Below are 21,298 nucleotides of genomic sequence, written 5' to 3' on the forward strand. Positions count from 1 at the left end.
TGTCTTTAACTGAGTATCAGGTCCAGCCTGTCAGCCACCTGAGAACTCTCCACTGGGCTATGTCAGTCCTTCATGTGCCTTGCAGGATTAACTATAGGTGTACCCCAGTCCATGAGGCCATTGGAAGTATTAGCCTGTAGTGTCCAGCTCTTTTGCCACTGGACACTCACACTAATACTAGGTCTGCTGTTCACAAAGGAACAGCTTGAATGATCCAACTCAGGAACTCCTTGCCTTTTCCTTGTATTCCCCAAGGTTCCTTGTCTGTACTTCAGAATCAGAATGATCCCCTAGCTTATTCTCTTATGCCTCCCTATTGATTTCACACACACCTGTTAATTTTGTATGTAAATAACTCTTCATTGTGCTAACTTACAATGCATAATTTACATGCCAGAGAGAGAGGTGAATAAACATCTTTGATCTGACAGAAAACCTGTTTGTCAACTTTGCCTTGATACGGGCATCAGGAACATATTTTCAGTATACACACATAACTTCTTGCATAGTATCTGTACGTACATTTTACAACAATATTAATAACCAGCGTGACTTCGGCTTTCATTTAAGACTTCACATGATATTCTTTGGAAAACCAAAATGTACAGATCAGGAACAGGGTATTCTTGCAATCCTCTTGCCAGCTGGCATAGATGGATTCTAAGGGTCACAGAGGGATAATCATATATTAGAGATCTGCACAATCTATTTTAGGTGTCATCTCATTTTAGTGTCCCAAACCCAGAGTTGGGTTTGGAGATAGAGTGTCAGATAGTAGCACTATTTTTTTTTTCAATTTGACCCCGATCTTAAATGCAAGAAATCTCCATGAAGTAGTTCCAGAAGATATCTAATCAATCCTGGCAGCTAAAGGGGATCACACAGATAACTTGCTCCTTTTCAGATTATGTAGTACATTAAGACAGACATGGAGCAGGCAATAAGGCTGAGATTTTCAAAACTATTTGGACAAAGCCATAGGGTATTAGTTGCCCAGTTCCCAATCATTTTAATTTCCTATTAGGCGCCCAGATCTTTTAGCTTTGAAAATCTTAGCCCAAGATACTAATTCCATAAACATATGTGCCATTCTGCAGTGCCTTTTACACAATGAGTTTCAGTGGGTTACATAGGGAGAAAATCAGTGCTGAATCTGTCCTTTAGTTTTAACCTTTGCATGCACTTTTGAACAAACTCAGTGTATAGTCACTGGCTACATACCATTACTATTATTCCCCGAAAAGAAAGTACATTTACAACTATATAATAAAAATAATACATCAAAAAGAACAAGCAGCTATGATCTTTACATCTGCTTAATTGCACATGGGAAAGATTTAGACCATGAAATGTGGGGTAGTTAGTTTACTGTAAATAATTAATAACAATAAAAACATTAAAACCAATGAAACATTGTTTGTTTTTCATCGTTGCTTTGAAGTTGAAAAATACAGACTCCTATGGTTCAAGCAGCTGGGAAGAAGGTTACTGCATGGCATGACTGACTCCTTCACGACTATGCCTTTTTGTTCAGCATGGTCTGAGAAACACTCATTTTCCAAGGACATCTCAATAATTCAGCTCATAAGCAGGTACAAGACTTTTGCCTTCCTCAAGCTCCTTTTTGGAAGACAGTACAGACATGTTCATACAAGTCAGTAAAATATGATGCATAATAATTTATATTATCTAATAAAACCAAAATCCATTTATTAAATCTTACACCAAACTGCATACATTAGTTTGATGCCAGATTTCCTTGGGATCTGTGGAAACCTTGACGAACGGTATGGGATGATGGGGAACATCTAAAAAGAGGAGTATGAAAAGAAATACAACGAAAATCTACATTTCTTAATAGAAAATAATAGTGTAGTGACCAAGTGAGCTTTGGCTCCTTTCCTTCTGCCTAAAATGTCATGGTCTAAAATGAAACTTGTAAGATATATTTTTCATATTATAATTTGTGAAATGTAGATCAAATGTTATTCATGCATAATATACAACCATTTTTTTTCAATTATACTTTGACAAAATCCCAGTCAATTGGCATGCATTAGCACAAAATTACAATCTTACAACAAATGAATTGCCCCTACTGGGCAAAATTCTCCTCTCAGTTAAATAGCAATAACTTAATCAGCCCCCTGAGCACAGCAAGTCTGAGCGCTTTAAAGTGCTAGTGTAGACAGGCTCAGAGCACTAGGAGCCACGCTCCCAGTGCTTGGAGCTCATCCCCTTGTGGAGGTGGATTACCAGGAGTGCTGGGAGTCCACACTCGCACTTCAAAGCGCTGCCACAGGAGCGTTCCTGCGACAGCGCTTTGAAGTTTCCAGTGTAGCCATGCCCTTGGATGCTTCTCACCACAGGCTGGCTGGTTGCTCTTCAGCCAGGCTCTCCCCTTTGATCAGCACTTCAGTCGTTTGGTGGTGGTGGTGTCTGTAGATGTAGGTGGAAAAGAGAGAGAGAGCATAGCAAACGTCTCTCCCTTTTATCATGTCCTTTCTTCCCTCTTGGATTTGCCCCCCCCTTCAGAGTCAGGTGAGCATTGCAGTTCCAAACTGACCAAAGGAAGAGGGGTGACTCCCTCGAGAGTCCAACAGATTCTTTTGTTGCTATGAGGCTGGGCTGGGTTTGTCCCATACATGCCCTGTTGAGGTGTAAACTGCCTCTGAGCTCTTGGAGAGTTTTTGCCTGGGCTTCTTTCAAGCCATGAGGATACATTTTCAGCCTCATAACTACATACATGAAATTATAACCTATAACCTTACTATAACATTACTTTAACAACCATGCTCAGGGCATCATGAGCCTTCTGAAGACACCCGACATGACAAACTTTGCATTGGATACCACACAATCATTTTACAAGGGTGAACATGGGGGTGCTGGGTGTTCCCCCGAGGTACAGAGTGTCACACACTGGAAGTGCATTGCTGTAACTGACAGCTTAGTTATGTTCCTGATCTGTGTGTGTGAAGGAGACTGTCCTCCTGCACGGAAGGGAGTTCCTGATGCATTCCTGACACTTTGTCCCTGAGCCCTGCGGGAGGGAGGCAGAGATAGCTCAGTGGTTTGAGCATTGGCCTGCTAAACCCAGGGTTGTGAGTTCAATCCTTGAGGGGGCCACTTGAGGATCTGAGGCAAAATCAGTACTTGGTCCTGCTAGTGAAGGCAGGGGGCTGGACTTGATGACCTTTCAAGGTCCCTTCCAGTTCTAGGAGATAGGATATCTCCATTAAAATATATCTATATATATCTGCAGAGTTCAGAGTAGAAAGATAGTATATCTGATTATATTGCCTTTCTGCTGGGCTCCTGCCACAGTGGGGTCCTCATCCTCCTTCCTGAGGCCAACATTCAGCTGCAAGAGGCCTGCTGGTACTCCTTTAATGGTGCCAGGGGGTGGAGGGAAAGGTGACACCAGGAGCATGGGGATATAGGGCTTCTGCATGGATGGCTCTGATTTCCTGAGATCCCTTGTGTTTATCCCCTCAGCCAAGTTGTGAGAAATCTCTGTGAGGACAGCTTCTCAGAGATCTCCTTCCCCTTAGCTCCTTCCTGCAGATTTTCCCTAAAGAAGAGGGCAATCAGATAGGCAGTCACATGCATGTGCAATTGTTTCTGCACCATGCAAAGATTCATGGGGAACGAATGAAGCAATAACATACCTCTGCAGGTGTGATTTTCAATTGAAAACTGTGTAGGCAGCTTCCACTATGTATTAGATAAATTGATATGAATGCATCTATCAACTAATTGTGGTATGCAGTGTTGTTGTAGCTGTGTCAGTCCCAGGATATTAGAGAGACAAGGTGGGTGAAGGAATATTTTTTACTGGACCAACTTCTGTTTGTGTAAGCTTGAAAGCTTGTCTCTGTCACCAACATAAGTTGGTCCAATAAAAGACATTACCTCACCCACCTTGTCTCTCTATCAACTAAGTAAGTTTTGCAGTAAGTGAAAGCAAGAAAACCTATGTTCAGCTGCTAATATACCATTAGGTTTAATTAGAAGAAAGAAGATCCTTAGAAATCATAAGGTGAAATCAAACAGGGGAAAGAAAAGTCGAGGAAATCAGAATATCCAGCACTTCACAGAGGAATAAGAATTTGATACTACAAAACGACAATGTGGAATCTTTGTAAGCAGGTCTGAAGAGTCAAACAAACTTAACTGAATAATGCTTTATTTGTACAAATCATAATATTTGTAATATTTTTACCAACAGGTTGATTTCTAATAGGAATCATCTGTAAATGTTTTTCTAAGAACTAGCCAATATATTTAGTTTTCCATAGTTATGGAGGTATAGCATCATCATCATGACAAATCCCAAAGGGATATAGACTATTTGCATATCAAGTGCCACCCAGATAGATCTCTAGCTAGGACCTTAAGATGGTCTGGCTGGTTGTTCAGTCTATATCCATAGCTGGTAATCTTATTGTGCCACTGAAGCTTTTGGTGACAATGTGATCACTGGTTGTGTAGTGGCATTCCTTGGTGAACACACTTTGTAATTTGTTGGTCTTCCGGACTAATAATATATCCATACAAAGAAAGCCCCTGAAACTGAACAAATGCTGATGGAGCTGATTGCTAAGTTTGGATAGGAATATCTTCATTGCTGATCTTGTCCTGCCACTTAAAATGGAGAAGCTGATGAAGACAACGAGAATCAAAAACATCAATCCACCACACTTTAGCCCCTCTCACTGCCCATGTTTCACTGTCATACAATAAAGCAGGTATAATCATGGTATACATATATAGATAGATATAGATATTAGATATAGCTGTGTAGCAATCTTGATGTCACAATGTCACCACAGAAGCCACTGAAGGGCCCAGAACATGACAATGGTTCTGCTGCTGCTACATTAGCATTCACATCTTTCTAGCATCCTCCAGCACTGCCTATGATGCTTGCCAAATATTTGATGGTTGCCATCTACTTAATATCCGATCTGAACACATTAATACTGAGCTGGTTGTAATCTAGAGCTGGAGGCTGCTTGATTGTAATGGCCAGGGACTTAGTTTTATCAAGATTAATAACTAGACCAGTCTACACTGCTTCCTGCCTGACCAGATCAGGCACTACCTGGTGCGATTCACCAAATGGAGCCAACAAGGCAATATCATGGCCTATTCCAGGTCTTGAAACAAAATGGTATTCAGCTTGACACCGCCAACAGCTGCATCCTCAAACTTAATCATCAATCAATCAGTGCAGATATTGAACTATGATGGTGATAGGATCCAGACTTGCTGAACTCTCAGGGAAATAGGAAACCATGCCATGTGTCTAGCATTAACACCAACACAACTTTCTGTTCCATTATAAAGCTCTTTGATCAATGACATTATTTTCCCAAGGGACACCACATTGCCTCATCAGCTCCCAAAAGTTTGCTCAGTGCACTGAATCAAAGGCCTGACAAAAAAGTCTATAAAAATGCAGTGGATGACTTATTATTAATTACTAATCTATTTCAATTTCAGTCAGTCCATATACACATATTAGGTTTATATATATATATATATTGTGTATTATATACACACATGCAAAAAACAAAATGGTGTTGGCACACAGACAACAGTATTTGCTATTAATTTTTCTCTAGTCATTTGTTATTCATTATTCTTCTGTTTAAAAAACTTCAGTCATCCAATAAGGAAGCAAAACCAGCACCATGTGACTAAAGTGACCACTAGGAATAATGAACAGGGAATGAATAGTGTGCAGACAATCCATAGGCTGAAATGTTTTCACATAAGCTATTAGATGCAAAAAGCTGCCTTCACTGCATTAATCAGGATTAAATGCTGAATAGTCTGGAAGCAGAAAAAAGGAGTGAACTAATTGAATATTTTATTTGCAATGAATAACTTGACCAGCTCTATTAATTATTTAATGCTTGCACCGTGCTTTCAAGATATACGATGCTATACAATTGCTAAGTATTATCTTTATATTGTTGTTATCCTTATCCTCTAGGAATGCTTCATAGGATTTACCTTCCAATAGGGGAGTACATCTGGGGGTCTATCCAGAATGACCAAGGTCCCTGATGACATAAAATTCTTTACTGTTTTTTATTTTTAATTGATTTTTAATTTTGAAGTTGAACTATATACCTTTAAAGTAAAAACTATAGTTAGACAGGAAAGCAAAATGGCTTAACAAAATTAATACCTAAGTTACTATGAGGGTCTAACATGATATATTTAATGATATCCTAGGGCCCATCAGATTTCACAGATCAAAGTACTGATATTTTGATGTTTCCTTGTTAGAAGTCACTTTTTCCATCTGTTCAGAATTTGAACATGGATGTATCCCAGTAAGCCAGTCACTGAAGATTTGAAAAATATAGAAGAATGAAATCAGAGTGGTGATTAAGTACTTCCATAAGAAAAGCTTCCCCAAAGGAAATCAATGAAGTCATGGTGGCAACACAGGGGGCTAATGCTCCTTCATATGACTCAGTAAAAAACTGGGCTGCTGAATTTAAGTTATATGGAGAATAAGCACTGAGAAAGAGTCAAGGTCAGGACACTTCAGAGAGGCCACTACCCTTGAAAAAGTTGATGCAGTTCACAAGATTGTGATGAATGACAGAAGATCAACAAGTCAGACACATAGCTGAGACAGTGGGCATGAGAAAGGTGTCAGCAAGTTGGGTGCCCAGAATGTTGAGGGATGATCAGACTAGAGAATGACTTGACCTTTCCAGGGAACATTTGGAACTTTTTGCTTCTCCAGTACAAAGAATCACCTCACACATCCCAGGTTGCAGTGACCATAGCAACCAAATGTGGCTTTCAGCTGCTTCCCCATCCAGTATATTCACCAGATTTGGCTCCCTCAGACTTCTACCTGTTCCCCAAGTTGAAGGAAGACCTTTGAGGGAAGAGTGTCAGTGATGATCATGAGCTGCTTCTATCAGCTGAGAAATTTCTGAACATGCAGGACAAGAACTTGTACAGAATAGGCATAGTCAAGTTGCAGCTACTCAGGACCAAATGCATTCATGTCAGGGGGGGAGGATATATACTGAAAATAAAACAACTGAACCTAAACTATGTATTTTTCTTTGTCAGGCTAGAAACTTTCTGACTGCCCCTCGTATTAAGCCTCACTATCAAAAGGAAAACAAACATTGAGTAGTTATAAAAACATATTTCAGTTATTGTTATTTGAAGGATACCTTTTGGTAAAAAGGTTACAGATAATGAGGTTTATTCAAATACAAGCAAAGCATGACTTCTTCATATTTTTTTGACTTTTTGCATACAGAGATCCAGCATTGTCTGTTTGTCATGTCTTTATTTAAACTTGAGGAGCCATAGCTGCTGTGAATGACATTGCCCTCTGGTCTTTAAAATATCATAGTTCAGATATTACAACACAATTCCTGGGATCAGTTCACTAAAGGGAAATGGTCTTATTTCATGGAAGTTGCTCGAGTTACACCGGGGATGAATTTGGCCCCAGGGGTTATTTAAACACACTATAATGTTATACAAACTGAAAACAAGAGTGATTTCCTGGCTCCTATTGAAGTCAATGGAAAAAAAACAACCCTCCTATTCACTTCATTGGGGCCAGGATTTCTTCCTACATATTTAAAGCTAGGATGTGTCTCTCTTATACTCCTGTGAGTAGTGGCTCACAATTTGGCCTTTTCATTTTAGCTCAAACAGCTAAACCAGAGCAGTGCCATTGCCAAGCTTGCTTGTTTTGGTTTGCAGTGGGTTCACTTGAATCTTTTTTCCAGTTTCAGTTCACTTGAGTTCTCCCCTCCTTAAGTTCAGGTGCTTGGATATGGCGAGACAGTCTGGTTTTATGTAGGGAATGGCTTCTCCTGTATTTTCCTTTCTGTATGGATACTTTATTCAAATTCATAAAGGGACAATGCCATACCTTAAGGGCTCAGTCCATGCTCCCCTTATTCTCATCTGTTCAAGTTGCCACACATTTGACACTGTGGGTTTGATTATGCTAACACCACGGAGCCCAGAGCTGCACTATAATCAGGGACAGCACCAGGAGGTTGGGAGGGAATGCTGTCTAAAACATCTCTTCTCCTGCTCCTCAGCTGGCTGGCTGACTCTGCTGACTGATGCATAATAAAAACAGAACCACAGCTCTGCCTTCTCCCAGGGAGGTAATATTTGTTATTACCCAGAGTTGAAATTCTGGGCCTCTTTTCTACATGAGGGGAAAACTCCTTTCTCCCTCTCTCTCCCACTGAGCACCCACATGGGAGAGGAGGAACACAATTTAGTCTTGTGTGATTTTCACAAGTTCTTCATCTCCTGATTCACATGTGAAAGTCTGTGAGATCCTGAAGGGGCTTGCTTGCCAGCCCTGGAATCTGTCACAAGCAGCATAATAACACAACTCTTTTGATGCCTGAGCATGATCAATTGCTACATAAAAGACTCAGGTCAATCATGCTTTTGTCTAGCCTCTTCCGTACCTTTCAGCATAGTTCCACTATCTATATCAGTAACAATCAACCCAGTTTATTTTTCATTAAGAAAGAAGAGCATGTTACCTGCTCTGCTGTGTTATGTCATGTCTTCTTTTCTCCTAACAGAAGTGTAATTGTTAAGAGAGGTTTGTGTTTCTACATGTCTTAAATTTTTTTGTTAAAGATATGAGCTGCAATGTTTAATGTGGGAAGGCCAGTGGTGTACACTGCAGGAAATGAATTACATTAGTGACATTCCTTTTACCAAACAGAGCAAATTAGGAAAAGGTAAGCCTTGTTCTTTTAATTACCCTATAGCACAAGGCTTTTGTATTAGCATTTAATTAAAACGAGCATAAATACTGCAAAATGATGACACCAATCAAAGGGTCTGGTCCTGTATTTTCTTGATGCATTGACTTCAAAACAAGTTTGGCATGAGCATGGAATGCGGCACTGGGCCCTCAGTGTTGTTGTGAAGATTCAGAGCTGGTACCTGCACAGGGCTTAACATGTCAGACGTCAGTTTTTTAATCTGCTGTTTGTTCTGTGTTTTACCCACAGGGTAAAAATCTGTTTCCTCATTTTAATTAGTTAATTTTAATTCAAGTTTTCAAAACCACTTGCCATGAGACGGAAAGATTATACACTTCTGTTTTAACTTGATCCTACTGTTTCCCTATTGGTCCTTGATGCCTAAACTTGAAATTCATTCAAAAAATTTGGGTCATAAGATCCAAGCCACCTAGTGCAACTCACCTTCTTTAAAGCCTTTTCCTCCCTTTCAAAACCACAGCAACAGCCTGAAAGAAAAGGCACTTCAAGTTTTCTTATTGTTATTTTTGTAGGTATCCTTGACCATCCAAATGTAATCTTTCATTTGTCCCTGTCATGAAAGGTGCCCTAAGCATATAATGCCACACAATGAAATAATGACTTGACAAATGCTTCTAGACACATCTCTGGATCATTGTCTCACAGTAGCTTTTTAATGCAGTTATAAAGTTGTATTTTCCAGTTAGCAAGAAGAGACATCAGTTCTCTGGTGGCAATAACAATGTTAAAAGCTTTTAGAAGCTGGGCAAGTGCTTGAAAACATTTCTTTTGGTTTTGAAGTAGCAGCACCATGTAATGTGGGATGTTTTTGACTTTGTGGCCTACACATGCATTTTGTATCTGGTCCTTTACTTCCAAAAATATTTCTATTTAATGTGTGGTGCTATGGAGATGATTTAGTGATTTAAAAGGTCAAGAACAAGAATAATAATAGTTAGATGCAAAATAATGTAGTTCTAGTGAGCTGTTCTTTTAAAGATAAATAGCACCTATTGGCCTTGAAACTTTGAGAGCATTTACATGATACAGATTGAGGCAGTGAGCTGGATCACTCCAACCCAAAGTCAAAACCCCTGAGACGCATTCCCTTACATTTTTCCTTCCCCTTTTCCTCTGTAGTGCTCTCTGGTGGACCCTCCTTATCTACATTGTTGATCTTGCGATCCATGCCTATCTATTGGGCCCTGAGGTGCCACTTCATAAGCAATGTGTTGTGCTTCAGATCACGCAAGAATCTGGGATATTCAGAGCCTGATGTCACACAATCTGGTATCACATGGGATTTAGAACACCCCAGAATCTACTGGATGCTAAAATATGCAGCAATTCAACAGGAAGGTACCATATCCAACACTGCTACAGCTGAGTACCAAGTTCATCTTTGAAATTAGGGAGGAGTGCTCAATAGTGTTGCCTGTATTTCACTGCAGGTGTCTTGGACTTCATGTGCTGCCTTTTGGCTATCACTGATTCAACTTGGCTTTCAGCAGATATATCACAAAATGTGATGAGACTACAAATACTCATCTATATCAGTTTAAAATTCTCTGATGCTTCTAGCTTTAACTATGTCCTTTGGCAGACTCTTCTATATATCAACAACACTTTGGTTGAAACATTTATTTTTTACAACCCAGGTTAAATATCTGTTTTATCATTTTAGTTTATTCCCCTGAATTTTATTATAAAACTGTACTGAAAGCAAATGAATTCCTACTTCATATCTTCCTTTCCCCAACACCTCACCCTCACATATACTTGTATATCATTATTAAGCCACCTTTCAATATTAAGTCTTTATTCCAATTTAACATCAGCTCCTCTGATTCATGATGAGACCTAAGTAGCATTTCACATAATGGAGTCATTATCTCCTGAGATTTAAATTTTTAATTTAATTCCCCAGTTGCAATATTATATAACTGTCAATAGACGGATGCGGTTGGTCTTAAAAAGAAAGATGAAGGAAAAAAGAAAGGGAAGGACCATAAAAATTAAGGAATAGATACTGAGTGTATAAATCAAGGTAGCGCCACTGAAGTCCATTTACAGCACCTGAGGATCTGTCCCAATGATAATTAAAACAGTTTGCAGAAAAGTTAAAAATCATTTTAGTAGTATCTGATTAAAAACTCATTGAGTATTAACTTACATTAACTTACTCTGCTTTATCCTTTTCCATGAGATAATTGTACTCACCATTTTCAAATGTACTGTGGCATTCTTCAATACTGGTTCAAAACACTGGGAGTATCATTTCCCAAAGTACCTAAGGACTATCTCCACAAAGGAGACTTCTGCTCAGAGTTGCAATACCTAACCTTAGGCACCCTGTCATACAGTAGAATTCCCAGCTTTGAGTGAGGTGCCCAGGCTCTCTATGCAGTGCATAGGCAGAATTAGATGTCTTGGAATGAGATTCAAAGAATCCAGCAAGCTGAGCAGGGAGCTGCCTAAGATAGCCAGTGGGAAATGACAAGGAGAGGGGTAGGTCCAAATTTCTGCCTCACAAGGGAACTTAGGCCCCTAAACCCCAGGCTGGAGGGAGGTGCCTATCTCCACTTAGGATTCACAGCAACAAACCTGCTCCTAGAATTAGGTGTCTAAACCCTTTCTCACAATGAATAGTGGTGGAAGTTATCACTCTCACCCAGGATGTACCTAGCTTCAGATTCCCACATAAGCCTGATTCAGAACCAGAGCTTGAAAACAGGTCTCCTAGCTGAGTGCCTTAACCAGGTGCCTAAAATGGCAGTTAGGTGCCTAAATCTCTTAGTGGGTCTAGCTCAATGTTACTTTGAGGATAGATTTTTAAAGGTATCGATGTGCCTAAATATGCAGATAGGCACCAGGAGGATTTTCAAAAGTGGCTAAGGGCCAGATTTTTAAAGGCATTTAGGCGTCTGATGAGAGAAATCAGAGCCTGGTGTGGTTTTCAAAAGTGCCTAAGCAGGTGAGGTGCCTAACTCCTATTGATCTTAGGAATCTAACCTGCTTAGGAACTTTGGAAAATGTTACCCTACATATTATAATAGTACTCGGAGTGTTTTGGCCAATTCCTGGAAAATACTTCAGTATTTGTATAAGGCTAGAGCTCTGCCTTCTAAATGCATTGCTGTGTTTTCAAAAGCCATTTGAGTGTGTCTGTGCTGGGCAATTGAGCCCAAGTTTTCAAAACTGGACTCCTAAGTTGTTCCTGAAACATATGTGGATTTGGGCACACAAAAAAAGTGACTGCAAATACTAATTTGTGTGCATAACTGCTTTTCTGTGTGGAACTTCTTATTTTCACTGTAAAGTTAACTGCTTCTGTCCTCTTTTATATTTCTGCATGCCTAATTTAAATGTCTTTTTAAAATTTGGCCCTTATTGTCCTTCTTAAAGCATAAGAGGAGATTAATCTTATTGTATCTGCTTCTTTGTCTTTAAAGCCTATTAGCATTTAATCAAGATTAGAGATTTGGAAGGGGGGGGGGCAAGAAAAGTCTAAGCACAATACAGTATCATGCAGTCCCAGCTGTGTCACTGATTCACAGAGTAACCTTGGAAAAATCAGTTAACTTAGTGGCCTTTCTTTCCCCATGTGTAAAATGTGGATAGTAATACTAACCACACAGATGCATCATGGTGATTAATTACTTAATGCTTGCAAAGTATTGTGTATTGGTAAATGTTTAGTGTTTATTATTATTAAATATTATTTTTATTTTATTAAACAGTGGGCTTGGCAACATCTACTTATAACATTGCTCTAGAAGAAGAAACTCAGAGGTTTCTGTATTGAAGAAGTAGACTTGAAAAATGAATGCTAGAGCCCTCTCTCTCCTTCTCTGAGTAATAACTCTAAACTCTCTTAAAGCAACATCATTGTAACCAAGAATAATATAACACAATGAACAATATGTCAAACCTATTGGCTAATCAAACAAAAAACATTGTAGTTAATTAAACAGTAAGTGATATTATTCTTCATCTTTTTCCTCTCTTATGTTTGTATCTGTACACTTATGAGTGTAAGAGATTTGGTACCACATCAGATGTCTAAATGTTCACAATATTGCATTTTTGCAAGATTGGAAGAAAATGCTTATTACACACCATGAGTATAAAAAAATTGTTAAAAAACACTCTCCTAACTCTTTGTTGGAAGAGTGCCTGGATTCAAATGGATAATATAGAGCTTCTAGAAGCCAGCAGTGAAAAAAAAATGATTTAAAAGAAAATCCACCATAAACTGGAACTCAATTCAACAAGACTTGCACATTTGTATATAAAGAGATGAATTCTGTTGTGCTCAATCTCATTAAAGACAATGGATCATATCTGAGTCTGTACTGATTTACGCTGTGGGCAACTCCACTTTGTTTAACTGGGCTGCATTGAGTACAAGTCAGTGAACAATTTGACCCAACAGGAGAACTGAATTTGACCCTCAGACAGTAATTTGTGAGTATTATATTGACGATCCCTGTGGACTCTGTATACAGGCAGTTTTCCATTCAATCTCCCCAAAAGATGTTGGATTTAACAGTGAAAAAAATCTCAGGAAAATCAGAGATCTTAGGTGAACTGAACTGAAACCAATCTTTGCATGAGCTGAAACAAAAATCAACCCATGTAGAGATTTGAAAAATATTCCTTTTTAATTTCTTCCCGTTTCATTTATTTTTTCTTTTATTCTGTTTATTAACAGATCCATTCTTTTGCAACAGAAATCTTAGACAACATGTTTATCAACTTAAATAGATATAAACTTAGTATATACACAACTGTACAATTATAAATTGGCCTATGGAAGTCCCTAAAGCTATCATGACAAGGCCTGCTACCAGCCACTTTCTTCAACCTTGTAATATTGATTACATATTGTAGTTGATGTGTTTCTACTCTTCTCTTCTGTCTTTTCAGTTGATAGCATCAGTTTAAAGTCTTTCATCATCTCATGTTTAAGTGCAAACTTCTGTTTTTCTTACATTTAGGTGCATAACCTGTTTATTAGCAGTACTATCAAAACTCTATGTGATATTAAACTTTTCTCCTTTTTCATCCTATCTATAGTCCTTATTTTAATGTCTTAATTTTCAGGTTAATTTGGGCAATTGTTGATTGTGCCGTTCTGGGTTCCAGCCAGGACTGGAAATGGAAATGCTGAAAGGATAATAAATTAGTTCTCACAGAATTACTCTTTAAATATCCATTGACTGATTCTGTACCTGGTTTCTAAGTGGTTCTTCATCTCAGTGAACTGGTCCAAACCTTTACAGTATTTAATTGTCCGATCGTGTGTTATTTATTATTTAAAGATTTCCTAAGGTCCGACATTGGTTATCTTCATTTCCAACCACAGAAGGGCAGTTTGATGCTAGTAATTGACTTATCCATTGCTCAATCATAATTAACTATAGATACTGCTTGAAATAGATACATCAAAAGAAAAAAAGTGCCTTACCTACATTTAGGGTGTCATTTGTGATGTCTATGCCATGTTTAGTCATCATAACCAAAGTAGTAGGAAGTCTCTATGGTCTAGCAGAAAGGCAACTATAGCACTGGGAGTCAGGGAATAGGGGGATCTATTCCTGGTTCTGCCATTTACTTGCTGAATCACTTCAAATCTGTATAAAATGGGAATGGATAATAGTGCTTTATAAAATGCTATGAGATCTACTATGTAAGTGACAATTATTGTTATTACATAAGATCAGAAACATATGGTCAGTTTATCTACACTAACTAAACTTGTTTATTCTGATATGCACACTAGTTAAAATTGTCAAAGAACTCACATTTACCAAAATCTCTTTGCCACCTGTATGAAAGAATATTTAAAATGAATGCAATTTCAATTTTCAGGAGTTTCTTTTTAACATGTGTTCTTGCTGGGTGCATAGAGTCATACCATACATTTTTACATTGGATTGGAGGTATATAAACTGACCTGTCTCTTTAATATAGAATTCTGGGGCCTGATTTTGCTCCTGCTAAAGTCAGTGACAAAATTCCTATTGGGCTCAATGGGAGCAAGATCAGGCCCAATTCATTTCTTTTTCCATGAGCGTATAATAAACACATTTAAAACAAATGTTTCCTGGGGATTGTAATAATATACAATTGTCTTTACTACCAGAATCCCTACATTCATATATATAGGGCTTTACCACCAAGCCATTCTTAAACGACTTTCATCTGCAAAGAATGTGCATATAAACATTCCATTCTTTTCTGGGAGCTTTCCTGTAAACTATAATATCCTTAACCAAAAATAACAGCTGTCCAGCCTCACTCTGTTAATGGGTTTCATTTTTTTTTAATTCCTTCATTGCTTTAGGCATTATGTGTATTGACACAGATGAACACAGTTGAAAGATTGGCTTTAAAAGGAAAGCATGGTCCACTATATGCTGGAATTATATCTGGCAGGGAGAAAAAAAGTTCATTCTTTCCTAAATACTCTTTGTTGACCTAGCCTGTTAGGAATGTGAAAAAAAGTCAGGCTTAATAATTCATGTTTTTACATCTTTCCTACTCTTTAAGGCAGCTACTTCCATCGTCAGAGGATATTTCACATGCAGGGTGTTATATTTTTATTGACTTAGACCCAAAATTTAGAGAGAAATTAAGTTAATGAAGACAAATAACATTATTTCTTGATTCATTTTAACGTGCATACTATATTACCTACAAAAGTGTAATCAATGGAGAACAGTTAAAATCTGCATTATTAACCTGTGGTTTTCATGCAAATGTCTAAGAAGATTTTCAAAAGCACAAAGCATGACAGTCCTTCTAAAAGCTGTCATTTTTCAAATGTGATTGTTGTAGCTGGGTCTGTGTAATTTCACTGAAAGATATTATATGATCCCCTACTACCTATCTGTGTTTAATCAAATACAAATCTTGAAGGAACAATTCACTCAGAAGCATGAATGTGCCACATCAATGGTAATTACATGCGACTTATTCAGTAACCACAGATGACTTAGATTGTAGGTTATTACATATTAATGTTACATACTATCTACAGTATTTGAATTATGCAGAAATGCACCAAAATGGAGTCATTTCTGCAATTATTTTCTACACATTCAGCATGCTTCCTACACATTTTCCTAACCATCATGACAAAACTTGTCAAAAAATTCAATTTAATAAGAACATTTATACAAGTTTGGTTTGCATAACCTCTATCAAAAATGTAGTAAAATAACTCTCCCTTCACCTCTGCTTCCTATAAATTTTATACGCTTGCTGTCATTTCTTGAAATAGTGCAGTAGTATTCTATGCAATTTAGAAAGCTAAATTAGATTTTAAGTCAGAAATTTTACTTACATTTCTGGGTGTTGTTAATTTTTTTTTTCATGTTGGTAGAAAGCAAGTTTAGCTCAGGTAAAAATTATTTTTGAGGCTGAGATTCAATGGCTATCCCAGCATAAATGCATTCAAACTGTATTAGAATCAGAACCAGACACATAACATCTACCTCTTCTGCACCTTGGCTTTCTTCAATCTTTGAGACTATTTAACTTCTGGCTCCCATATTTGTGAGAGCTTCCAATAACAATTTAGAAAGAATGTGGTTCTGAAGGTGTTGCTTCTAACAGTGCTTGATTTCTGTTAGGTAAGTTAGTAGTGTAAATCATTTTATTTTGTTCTGTAATTTCTCTCTTAATAGCAGAAATGTGCAAAGTTAAGTTAGAAGAAGAGTTAATGACGGGACTGATATCTGATTTAAAAATGCAGGTCTGATTTACATCAGCGTAAATCAGCAGCAGTAACTCCATTGGAATCAATGGATTTATGCCTGGGTAACCTAGTATAAGTGAAGGGTGAATCAGGCCCAATAGCCACATTTCTCTTATAGATTCTAAATTGGCCAGACACCAGAAATTAAATTGCACAGTTACAGCTGAGTGGCATGTGATAACTTACAAGCACTGGATTTATCCTCCTTGAGAAAGTTTTTTTTTTTTTTGTCTGTGTGTAGGCATTCTTTTTGTGTCAAATTGGAACTACTGTATCGTACCCAGGATAATCTCATTTTGACTTGGATCTAGAATGCTAACAGTTTATGGATATAATATTGTAAACTCCTTTGAAATATTTTGGAACTATCAAAGGGAAGATAGCAAAATCTGGCAGAGGGAACAAAAGACATAAAACTCACAGCTCAGCTAAGTTCTGTGTCAGCAGTCATGATAGGTAGTAGTGACAGTTCTTAATTTTAAAAAGGATCCTCCATAAAAGATCCCTTATTTCCTCCTCAAGTGAGAAGAGAATCAGGTTCTAGACCAGCCCATGGATCTTGAGTCTCTTGTATAGTAGAAGCAAAGTACTAACTGTTGGGACATTGAAAAAGCAAGAAAAGGTGTAAATGAAGAATGAAGATTAGGAGATCTACCAATGAAGTCTCTGTACCAGACTTTTGTAATTAAAGTACATTGCTCATAATTAAAATAACTATTATTTTTGTGTTACCATACTGTCTAAGAGCCCCAGTCATTCAATAGGACCCCATTGTGCTACGTACTGTATAAACATTGAACAAAAGATGGTCCCTGCCCCAAACAGTTTGGAGTCTAAGTATAAGATGATCCAACAGAGGGAAACACACAGACAGAGGAGTATAAGGAATGATACAGTATTAGTCAGATTTCCAGAAAGCCTTTGACAAGGTCCCTCACCAAAGGCTCTTACGTAAATTAAGCTGTCATGGGATAAAAGGGAAGGTCCTTTCATGGATTGAGAACTGGTTAAAAGACCAGGAACAAAGGGTAGGAATTAATGGTAAATTCTCAGAATGGAGAGGGGTAACTAGTGGTGTTCCCCAAGGGTCAGTCCTCGGACCAATCCTATTCAACTTATTTATAAATGATCTGGAGAAAGGGGTAAACAGTGAGGTGGCAAAGTTTGCAGATGATACTAAACTGCTCAAGATAGTTAAGACCAAAGCAGACTGTGACAAACTTCAAAAAGATCTCCGAAAACTAAGTGATTGGGCAACAAAATGGCAAATGAAATTTAATGTGAATAAATGTAAAGTAATGCACATTGGAAAAAATAACCCCAACTATACATACAATATGATGGGGGCTAATTTAGCTACAACAAGTCAGGAAAAAGATCTTGGAGTCATCGTGGATAGTTCTCTGAAGATGTCCACGCAGTGTGCAGAGGTGGTCAAAAAAGCAAACAGGATGTTAGGGATCATTAAAAAGGCGATAGAGAATAAGACTGAGAATATATTATTGCCCTTATATGAATCAATGGTACGCCCACATCTCGAATACTGCGTACAGATGTAAAATGATTAGGGGTTTGAAACGGGTCCCATATGGGGAGAGATTAAAGAGGCTAGGACTCTTCAGCTTGGAAAAGAGGAGACTAAGGGGGGATATGATAGAGGTATATAAAATCATGAGTGATGTGGAGAAAGTGGATAAGGAAAAGTTATTTACTTATTCCCATAATACAAGAACTAGGGGTCACCAAATAAAATTAATAGGCAACAGGTTTAAAACCAATACAAGGAAGTTCTTCTTCACACAGCGCACAGTCAACTTGTGGAACTCCTTACCTGAGGAGGTTGTGAAGGCTAGGACTATAACAGCATTTAAAAGAGAACTGGATAAATTCATGGTGGTTAAGTCCATTAATCGCTATTAGCCAGGATGGGTAAGGAATGGTGTCCCTAGCCTCTGTTTGTCAGAGGATGGAGATGGATGGCAGGAGAGAGATCACTTGATCATTGCCTGTTAGGTTCACTCCCTCTGGGGCACCTGGCATTGGCCACTGTCGGTAGACAGGTCCTAGATGGACCTTTGGTCTGACCTGGTACAGCCGTTCTTATGTTCTTATGATAGACCTATTTAGTTTGTTAGATAACAGCTTTAAAAACTGGCACATCAGCAAATTCATAAAATTGACCCCATTCATGTTTACATAATTTGTAATACTTTCAGTGATTCCTGAAGCACTTCATGGTCGGATCCTGAGAAATACTGAAGACTGAAGTTAATTGGGGTAGCCTGTGTTCTCAGGATCAAGTCTTTAAGGTGGAAGCATGTTTCTGGAATTGTTTTCTTTTCAGTGTATATACATTCGATAACCAGAGACATTATTTAAATCCATCTCAGCAATCAGGCTGAGTCCAGTTTGCATTTTAAATAAAGATATATCTTATATTGTAGACAGGGTACATAGGGAAGATTTGACAGCACAGATGGGTATCAAATCTGATGTGTATAAACACAGAAAGTATCAGCTAAAATTCACATAATCAGCAGTGTTATTTATATTTTGTTGACAAACTGGAGTGCATAGATTTTCACCTTTTTTGAGAGACAATGTAATACCATGAAATAACTTACAGTGTATACTAGCCTAATTCAGTATTTATGAAGTTTTGGTTGTCCTTCACTACAGAAGTTTGATTATTCTCACTGAAGCTATTTGTTCAAATTTGAAATAACCCTAATATCAACACTTGTGCAAGCTGTCCTTTCTCATGAGAATAGTTTTGTTGATGTCAATGGGACTACTCATGTGCGGAATGTTTTGCAGAACTGGGTTCTTAATTTTCTAAGAATCTAAAATAAAAACAAATAGTAGATCATTTTTGTTTGGAAGAATCTAGCTCAAAATGTCTGGAGATAGACAAAGTTACCTGTTTGAAGTCTCTTCCTTGGACTTTCTGTTTCTTTTAGCATTAAAGGGACAGACTGTGATACACTTAGAGATTGTCTGCAAGGTGGGGGACAGGGGACAGCCTACAGTGGTATGATTTCTAAAGTGCACTAACATGTTGTATATTAACTAGTCTGTGTGGACCCTGCTGATGTGCTTTAATGTAGTGCTGTTTGTAACAGTACTATGTTAAGACACACCAGGGAATCTTTTGTGCCCACGAGAAGAATTTACATGAACCAATAAATGCACCACGTTACTATGCTTTAGAAATCATGTCCTCCATAGAGAGCATTGCCCCATCAGTAGACAAGCTCTTACTCATACTGAGTAGTATATTGCACCTCAAGTAGTAACAGTTCAATTGACTTCAGTGAGACTATTAATGGCTTCAGGTACTATTCAGCATGACCGAGGGTATCACAAACTATCCTAGAGCAACATATGTAAATAATGTCCAAAAATGCACATATAAACATGGGCATGATCCTGCAGCTCTTGATCATGAAAATAGTCCAATTTAAATCAATGGGACTACTCACATATGTACAGGCTGTAGGATCAGGCCCATGAAAACAAACAAACAGAAAGAACAGGCACAGCCACTTCCACCCATTCCTTTAGCTTATCCCATTGAAGTCTATGGGAGTTTTACTGCTGATTTCAAAGAAAGCAGTCAGGATGAGGTCCTCAATCATTGCTAACTGGATGAGTGAATGATTGTTTAACTATCAGAACAGTCTCTACAGCTAAATCATTTACTCAATAATATTTACTCATTCAAAATACATTACAACCCATTGCCGCAGATATGTACCACCCTTTTATGTTTTATCTTGCAGTTTCATTTTATCTTTAAGCTCTATGAAGTGAAAAACTGTGCATGTGGATTTGGTGAATGTTCACAATTTCATAGCAGAAAATAGCAGGTAAGAGGAGGATGCTACTTTAAAGAGATTAATAGTTAAAATGAAGGTTTTCTTTTTAAAACACATCCAAGTAAATTCTTAATGACCCAGTCATAGACTACAATAGTTTATCAGAATTATACACTATGGATCAGCAAGCACCTTGACAAGAGAACTTCTTTATGTCTGATATAAATCAATGGTTGCTGCCTTAATTTAAAAGCTGGATGATGATAAGAATGCTGTGACTCAATAAATTTGAGCTTCTAATATTATGCAGAAGAACATAAAACCTGTTTGTGCATTATAATGCAGCAATAATGTATTCATTGCTAATCACTGGCATATCTAAATTTATTAGCTTGCCTATAGCATGCATAATAAAAAGTGTGCAAAATGTGAAGAATTTTTAATTTTTATATACCCGCAATTTTAATCCCTCTAGCTATTAGAAAAATACTAAGAATATGAAACTGAGCGGATAAAATATAATTTGCAGACTACATTTTCTTATTATTGCCTTTGAAAACAGCATCAAATTGTCTATACGAGCATATACAATTTTCTGGGGCCAAGAAAATACATGTTAACACATTTATCTTTCTTTTCTTAATAAAAAAAAACAAACAAAGAGAGAAAAAACAAACAAAACTAACCAATAGCCTAATGGTTGCTTAAATTGCCTTGGGATTTCAGAATTGAGGATTGTGCTTTGCTGGCTTTATCAGGAATTTAAAATAAACAATGAGCCAGATCCTCAGCTGATATAAAACTGGCATTGGTTCATTGACATCAATGGAGTAAGACGAATTTACACCAGCTGAAGATCTGGCCCTTTATGTGGGGTTGACCAGCTGCCCAAGCTCTAGAATTAACAAGGGATA

This window comes from Chrysemys picta, chromosome 5 (assembly GCF_011386835.1).
Source record: "Chrysemys picta bellii isolate R12L10 chromosome 5, ASM1138683v2, whole genome shotgun sequence".
NCBI classification, from domain to species: domain Eukaryota; kingdom Metazoa; phylum Chordata; order Testudines; family Emydidae; genus Chrysemys; species Chrysemys picta.